The 9,061-nt window shown below is 38.8% G+C and overlaps 1 pseudogene across 1 annotated transcript; it reads right to left on the bottom strand.

The window, feature by feature from the left end:
• Positions 1-226: 226 nt before the first annotated feature.
• On the bottom strand, positions 227-7,590 carry LOC149104335 (uncharacterized; annotated as a pseudogene). The gene is made up of 4 exons (XR_016210173.1): positions 7,431-7,590; positions 5,456-5,643; positions 2,151-2,629; positions 227-1,600 (listed from the first exon to the last, which is right to left on the bottom strand). The product of XR_016210173.1 is annotated as an uncharacterized LOC149104335 (transcript).
• Between the last annotated feature and the right edge of the window lie 1,471 nt (positions 7,591-9,061).

Here is a 9,061-nt window from a genome sequence, read left to right as displayed (position 1 = left end):
CTTTCTCAGTAAAATAATGAAAGAAAGAAACTTTTCTTTCGCTGCTACACTTGCTTGCAAATTATAAACGTTCCGACTGAATGTATATGGTGCACTAGGAATCCGTAAAACTGCCAGAGCTAATCACTTGCAGTGGTAACCGGCACTCGTTACAAGATGTCACAGGTTCAGGGTCTACTTTCTTAATCCCAAAAGTCAAGGAAACGGCAGTAAACACTGAGACGTCTTATGGAACATAGCAACTTCTTTAATGTTGAGTAACCTTTCTAGATCACCCCTAAGTAATTCACAGCTAATACACGTGTTTCGAGCGATCCTTGGTAATCGATTTGCATCAGTTTTCACGTTATTTTTACACCCCGTTTTATATCATCAAAAGTAAACACAGGTGCTTGCTCAAAGAGGTGTAGGATTGATAACTTCAGAACATCCGATTGGCTAATTCTCAATCATCATGATAGTAACAAAACGTACACCTTTCTAGGTTCTGGTAAAGATCATTTTGATCTCTGGGCTTTGATCTAAGTAAACCAGTCGTTGTGTACCGACGTAGCTGTTCAGTTGATATGCAAAGTATCTAATGGTTAGTAATATAGACAGCCATATGTTCCATTAAAAATGTGACTGACGTTCCTTACTATTGTTACAGTTTTAACGTCACTGTTCTATCGCCTAAAGTGCACACAGTGCTCGCTAATACAGAGCAATACCAAAGCTTAATACTAATGAACGCAAGTGCAGGCTTCATAACTACACAAAATCCGATTGGCTAATTCTTAATCTTCATGATACAGTCGAACCTCAGTTCTCAACACTGGCCGCCTTGGGGACAAACGAAAGTGGTTGCTGTGAGGAGGTAGGGGTGTAATCATAACACTAGCGATTTTTCGGGGGTGTAACATTTTTGTCCTTAAGAAATGCTTATGGTAGCATGTGTGCATGTTGCAAAACAGAAACAGAGGCCAACGACTCGCGGTACGAATCAAGTTTCGTGTCTTTAAAAAAAAATTGGGTTTTGTATACACCATTCAGTGAGTATACACCAGTCAGTCGTTGATTAACTGGCCGTTGTCGAGAGCTTATTTTGGCAGTTGGTACGCGTTTTAGTGGCCGTTGCCGTCGTGGAGAGCTGGCCGTTGTAGAGAGGTTGAAAAAGAGTAGATGTATTGACTGTCCGCTGAGACAAAAATGTGGCTGTTATAGAGAGGTGGCCGTATAAGTAGAGTTTCGACTGAAGTAACAAAACTTACACTTTTGCACATCCTGATAAAGTTCACTTTGCTTTAAATTGATCCTTAACTTTGAAATCAAGAATTGATCATGATGGAAAGTATCGGGCTACTATTTGGGTTGTTCTAAACTTTAACTAAGTACGCTACTAACTTCGAGAACTCTGTGGCAAGTATCTTCTTTTTCTTTCTCGAGCAATGTGATTCTAATGGCGTGCGGATTCGAAACTCTGCAGCCTCTACAGCTTTCTTGTCTCTGTTTAATAAGAACTTAACTGAAAAGGGTGACGTAAGGCGAAAACCTTGTAAATGCTTTTACATGCATGGACAGTGTAAGTGGTGGCTGGACCATCCGTGCACTCACTATCAAACTGCAAAAAATAAAACAATAACACGATAGAGTGAATAAACCATATTAGAGTGAAAAAATAATGCAAATATCGTTATGTCATAGGTGTAAACGTTTTAAGTAGCATAGGTAATTTAATTGCTAGAGTGCAAAAACCATACCCCATTTATGACCAAAATGGCTAAAATCAGCAAAAATCGATACCCTATTTATGAACAAAACCGCTGAAAAGCCATACCCTTTGGGGCCGCACATACCCATATAGCCCTGCCCCATATAAGGAAGTACCCCTCCTCCTCCTCCTCCCCACCCCTCTCCCCGTGTATATATTGCATTGTAAGTAATATAAGCAGTGTTAGGCTTTGTATTGTAAGCGACAGAATTAATCACATTGAATACGAAGTATTATAAATAATGTAAGTACATGTATTAGTCTTATAAGTATTGTAACCACTGTATGTAACAATGCATAATAATAATAATAATAATAATAATAATAATAATAATAATAAAAACAATATTCGAACGAAAAGCGAATAAAACGATTATAGAAAAAGTCTTAAAATACGTGCCTACACAGTGACGTAAGGACAAAAGGTTGCTCAGTGCAACTACTTTTTAGTGATATTGACGGTACATGTGTTGGTTGATCCATGCGTGCATCTACAATCGAACTGAAAGGTTCCGCCACTGGTGTCTACATTTACGATAAACTCGTGGTACTTATGGTTACTCATGTCATCCCACACGCGCTTGCCGCCGGTCCCGACTCCTAGCGCGTTGCCTATATGGATTGGCGAAGGCAATGGTGACCTCGGTATCGAACATCTTGTAGGTTACGTATCCTGAACATCCTACGAATACAGCCCCGTTTCTTTCATAGCTGAGAACGCCGTTTTTGTCACGGTAGCCTGGCTCAATGGTATCTGGCCAAGAGAAGCCGTCAGCCAGTCGTCCATGCTTGTACCACTCTGTCACATACGTCATATCGGTGGAATTCAGCCCATTAGAAAATTTCACCAGGCAATTATGAGTCTTCACCATCTTATGCCTACAAAGTTGCAAACGACTATTGGTTTTACCGTGAACTTCTGGTAAAAAGATCAATAGAGCGGTTTTCATCTGAGTGTCAAGACTAATCAGGCAATTACTTTGGTTTTGGTTTTGGTTTTGGTTTTGGTTTTGGACTGGTTGTCTAATTGGTAAGTAGACTAATTCGTTTAATTGGTTTTGGTTTGGTTTTGGTTTTACCTCACTCAGTTGAAAACCGCTCTAACATGTAAGTATTTATTAGTCAAAGCTACTGATATTGCTATTAAATTTGCCTGCACTTGAACTTGTGCACCTTCAAGTCTGATATGTGAAACTACCTAAGCCTACGATTACGACTGAAGTAAAGTCCGTCAAATTAATCGAAAGAAAACCAAGTTATGTTGTCCTAGGTGAGGTGTGACCGGCATCGCATGAAAGACAAAATGACACACGTACCAGCTAATTTACAGGTATTCCTCATTAATTAAAATTTTTAAAAAAATGTAAGTCAAGATCATGAAATATTATCCAAAACAATAATAGGACTTACAAACATAACAAACATAATTCTACTGCGCGCCCAAAGATCGGAAAACAAAGGCAGAAAGAGAGAATATTTTTAAATGAATGATGTATGACGAATTTAACTATAAATGCATGCCTAACACAAATCAAAGAGCCCTTAGAAACTACTTCTGAATGCAAAGGCCTTTGCCTGATCCAATTCTTACTGATTTACGTGATTTTAAATTCAAGCTACTCCTTGCCTTTTTTTATGCGTTTAGTTGACAGGCGTTCTTGCTTTTCGTCAGCGAATTAAGAGCTTGAAACAAGGAGCGCGGTGCTTGCTATGGTAGCTTCCATAGCAAGTGTTAGTAGCAAGCGTTTTTCTACAAACACTCAGAATTCTCGCCACACAAGAATTGGGTCTATATTGAGCAAAAAATATCAACAAAGCTACCGCCGACTCCGTCTTTTTTTTTTATTTATTTTTTTTTTGCCTCTCGCCCCTAGTTTCGCGCGAGCAGACTTGACTCGTTCTCACTTTGCTGTGGAAACGCTTGCTACACGGGTTAATGTTTGCGCTGCGTTCTGATTTTCGAGTGCTATATGTAGGCCCACAACACCATGGACACCCACTCTGATGTGCACCTCACACCAGTCAAGGAGCAACTCTTGGGGACGAGGCAGTTATTGTATCGCTACCATTATGAAATTCTTTATTTTTTTAATCGTCTTGATCCATATTGGCTGTCAAAAGCACTGCTAAAATCGAAAAAAATAGATTGTTTTGTTATCTTCACTGCTTTTAAAGTATCAATATTTAACCAAAGCTGTAACAAGAAGCTCTAGCAAACCGGGAAGCTAATTATTAACTCTTTTGTTAAAAAGGAAATTAAGCTTTTTGAACAAAAAAAGATTCCGTATTAAAAAAAACCGTGACATTCCCTACGCTATATGCGTTACACTTTGAACCAAAAACAGATTGTCGTGACACGTGACATGTCTATTATTGAGTTAAAAAAAGGTCGTGTGCAAAATATGCGAAATAAATTGCTAATTGTCCAGGGGAAATAAACAAATACAAGTTTTACTTTTCTTCGTTTTCTGTTGCATTAACCCTTTATTACTATCCAGGTGTATTTTGTTTTGTGGTTACAGTGCTATGCCTCTTTCATTGCATTTTTTTTCTCTCTCTAAGCGTGCTTGCTTCAAGAAACAAGAACAACGATATATATCAATTCTAAAACAACACATTATTTCCTGTCATATTTTTTTTGGCTCAATACCCTAACAGGTACCGCAAAAGCTTCCGCTGTGGATCTTTTGAGGCTGAACAACAGGTACCAAAACCGCTTGTTTAACCCCTCTAAGGTAGGACGAGCCGTTCTTTTTATATGGGAGTCCCTCCCCCCCGGGATTGAAGCCGACAATAAAACACCTCTTAGGGCTGCAAAAATTTCGAACCACGCCCACAAAACTGGATCTCGGTACCTCTTAGGGGTTCTATTCAAAATTTCTGATGAGTACCCCTGTCCTCTTTACCTGGGAGTCCCCCCGGACTTCGGTCTGACAGCTTAGCATACACAGTGCTAAACAAAGCTGTTACAAAGGCAATGTGTATTCGTTCATTCGAACAAAAATCTATTCTCATTCAAGAATGCCAGAAACGTTCAGTATACGTAATGCCTACCGCAATCTGACTTCTAAGGAACAGACTTACTTTCGTCAAAACAACACCAGTGCAACAATACATACGTTACATACATTGTCAGCTTCAATTCAGCATCTCAATATCCTGTGGGATGATCTCATCATTAGCCAATTACAGGCCATTTTTCAGCTCTTTTCTTCGCATCCCCCTCCCCCCTCGGGAGAGTTTTGTCAAGTAAACTAATTAGTATGCAAGCCACCGTAATGGCTGTCGCCGTCGGCGAAATGTTTATCTGCTCAAAAATTGAGGTCAAATCTTTCGAAGATGGAAGTCAGGACATTTGTAAAGATACAGAAAGTAATTCGGGACCAGTACGTTACTGCCTTCTAAGGCTGACATTATCCAGAAGCAAGCTTTTTTAACTTTATTAACGTTATTATTATCATTATCATTATCATTATCATAATGATTATCATTATCATTATCATTATCACTATTATTGTTATTATTATTATTATTATTATTAACACATTACCTGAAATTTTCGCGACACGTTAATTTCGCGAATTTCGCAATTTAAAAAAAATCACGAAATTTAAGTGACGCGACAATTAAATGTCGCGAAATTAACATGATGCGAAAATTAAGTAACTCACATTACGTCAATAATTAAAAAAGCGACTTTATTACCATTACACACGTTTATAACAATCATTTTGAACTATTCTGTGGTAATGTTCTGGTCCTCTTCATGACTACTGCTTTCCATCTCCACTCCAGGTAGCACTTCTTTTGTACAATCCTCAAACTGTCCATTTACTGGCTCCTTGTAGTGCTGTTCCACTAGTTGCTTAAACCTTTCAATTGCCTTGTAGACACTGTGAGAACATGTTTCTTGTTACTGTTTACATAATCAGTTGCGTTTCTGTTTATTTGGACGTTGTTGATTAAGTTGTTTCAAATTCAGGGACATCTTAAATAACATTGACAAAGAAATATAGTGTGTCTCACTCAAAATCGCGAAATTAAAGTGAGTCAAAATGCAAAATTTTCGCAAAATCGCGAAATTAACGTGTCGCGAAAATTTCATGTAATAAGGTACTTACTTAAAAGTGACGAAAGCCACGCGGTGAACAAATTGAATAAATTATCAGCTCTGAAACTGTCCCGCTTTGCTTTTTGTTTCGTTCTCTTTTGTATCCCGCTGAGGTCATTTTTTCGTATAATTCACCTAAGAAAAGTTTGAAAAAAGATGTCTCCATTCAATTTCAGCTCTCAGGCAATAATTCTGGATTTTTAGGACCAAAACTTAGCTTCGTGTTATGTTCATGATTTTCAGATGCCGTGGGTGACCGTCGTTTCCTGAGTTTACTTGACCGAGGTATCAAAAGTAAATTGTAATTAAGTCTGGTTCTGTTTGATTTTGCTGAAATTTTAACATGATGAAGCTGGATTGCTAAGGAATAGATTTTTCTGCCCCGATGTGTGGTAGCTATTAACGCGAAAGAGAGATATTACTTCGAAGTCAGGGTTTTTGAAGAGATTTGGTTCGGCGTAATTTTTAATCCGAGAGTTTTCTTTACCCCGAAGGGAAACTGAAATACCCGGAAAAGTACATTTCATTGAACTTTCAAACGAATATAAATTTGCGTATGTTCCGAGATGAGTTTCTAGTGAAAAAAAAAGGATTTTCGACGAGTGCTGGGGTTTAAATTTTTTTCCCGCGAAAACACCGAATAGAAAAGAGTCAAAGAACAACACAATCAAACGAATAACAGTACATACATTATCGGATACATAATTGGTATTTTGTTTCAGATCAAAGCCAGAAGGTGGCGAAGATTACACGCTTTAACAAGGCTACTAGACACTACGCGCAAAATACCCCTATAGGTTATCTAATTCAGTACATAAAAATTGTTAGAGACTTCATTTCGTTTCAGATCACCAGAAGATGGCGGTTTAAACAGGTCTGAGCCTGCTTTACGTGACTCAGCGCCGTAAGATCGAGTTCTCGCAGCCGTGCGCGGGTGTTTGGACGACAAATGCGTATAGCTGCGAAAGATCTTCAGAGAAATCCAGGATTCTATGAATTAAGCCCTCGAGCTCCATCGGATGCGACTTGAGGTCGATTGTGCGAAACAGCAAAGTGGCGCAACGTCCAAAACCGCGTTATATTCGACTCAGACAGCCTGAATTTCAGTCGCCTATTCGATTCGCACACTCCCTGAACGATTCAGCTAAGACCCAGACCAGACAATAAAGAAAATACAGAGCCGAAACCGCGGTCACAATAATTGACGACTGCACAATCTTCGCCCACATAAGTTTAGATGATCTGTGTTCCGTCTTGGCATGTACTTTACCACGAAGCAAAGCTTCGAGAGGTTTTTTCTTAATCTCATTTATTAATGACGCAGACGCGCCCGACGGCTTCGGTGGAATGGAAAGAAAGAAACTGCCCTGCTTCTTTCGGTGGGCATGTCGGTAAAATCACCAGTGATGGTGGCTATTTTGGATACAATAACTCAGTCAACTCAGGGCTGAAGCAAAAACCCAACACTAGTAATGGATACATTTTTCAGTGAAAAGACCATGTAGATGACATACATAACATTACGAACCAAGTCATGCTGCATCACCCCATCGGAGTAGAGTCGCTTACCTTTGGTAATCGAGCAATGTCAGTCGACTTTCACAGAGTATTGAAGAAGAAATAGATCGAAATAGCCTGCGTGTTTAATCTCCTTTTGCGGGCGTGTTTGGGGTTATCACACGGCACTCCCTCTCCAGAAACCTGAACCGTATTCTGGTTGCGGAAAAAACCGCTGATTGGCTAAAAAATCACCTTCTGACCTTCAATAGAGTCCTAAAGTGATGGAGTCACAAAAACAAAATTTTTGAAATTATGGGATATGATGTCTACGAAAGCCGAGGAGGGACTTCAGTCTTCAGACTTCAGACTTCAGACTTTAGACTTCAGTCTCCAGACTTCAGACTTCAGTCCTCAGTCTTTAGTCGTAGACCCGATCTCATTGTATCAGGTAAAAGTGTTTTTAAATCTGTCATCTTGCGTTGTTACGTTTCTTGTCAGAGCCTATAGTGTACAAATGCGATGTCAACAACGAAATTACCTTAATACCGCCAGAAAAATGGTTCGTTTTCCTATTGACACACGTGTCCTCCACACTACGACAATTTACATGAACACCAAAGAGCATCAAATAGTCCATCAAATATAGCAGTTTGCATAATTTGAATAGCCTCGTTTGTATGTTTCCAAACAGGTTTTTCACATGAAAAGAAAGTAGGCACATTAAAAAAAAAAAAAACGGCTTTCCCGACCCTCCACTTTTCAAAAAAACCTTCACCATTCACGAATCGTGAAACGTGCATTATCAAGCACTTTAGAGTATGTTCTGTTGAGCCTCTTCATGAACCAAAATCATGCTTCCCGACCCTCCAGAAATCAAGAAATGCTTCACCATTTAAAAATATATTTTTTAACATAAATTAAGACGCTTGAAAATCATCATGATCACTAAACGAAGCTCCACAAGACGGTTTTTGATTACATATTATATATCCTTTCGAATGTAAAATATGGTTTGTACAGTGGTTAACCAAGCGAAGATTCTTGGAAAAACCGGATGCCAGTCGCGGAAATATAAAAGGGAAAGTCCCGAATATAGCAAGAAAATATAGGAATATATAGCAAGAAAACTACTCTTCGATCTAGTATCGAGTTAATTTGTGAGTTTCTCAAACAATGCTCAATCATAAACAAAACCTGTTTTGATGGTTTCTTATTGTTTCTGCTTGTTTGGCGAGTTTGCAAAAGTTTTTCAAAGGAAAGTCTGACGGGTACAAGTAGCTCATTTGCATAGTGCAGCGCGTGCACTTTCAAGCCGGAGTCGGTGTTTTCAATTGTCAACAAATCTTGACAAAGATTTTTTCGTTATCTTTTGTGCTGGGATGCTGCAAAAATTTCCACCAACGCCAAAAGGCTACTAACATCATGTGTGTTTCTTCAACATAAGCTTAGTGAAGTTTTACACTGCGAAAATAAAATAGCCAAGGAGTTTCGTCCACCAACAAAATCGGAATCGTTATTCGAAGTTGATTAGAGAAAGCATCAGCGTAACTGTGCTGATTATTTCTGCTGTATTCACACATTTCCTGCTAAGCTTTTAATTTAATAGGTTCTCAAACATTTATCAACCTTAAACATATTTTAAAAACTATTGAGATATTGTATGAGTTCGATGTACGTTTTCACACGAAAGTGCGGAAGTC

The sequence above is a fragment of the Orbicella faveolata genome, unplaced genomic scaffold (assembly GCF_042242905.1).
Source record: "Orbicella faveolata isolate gen_17 unplaced genomic scaffold, um_ofav_v1 contig_34, whole genome shotgun sequence".
Taxonomy (NCBI): domain Eukaryota; kingdom Metazoa; phylum Cnidaria; class Anthozoa; order Scleractinia; family Merulinidae; genus Orbicella; species Orbicella faveolata.
This window is presented reverse-complemented; position numbering and strand designations above follow the sequence as displayed.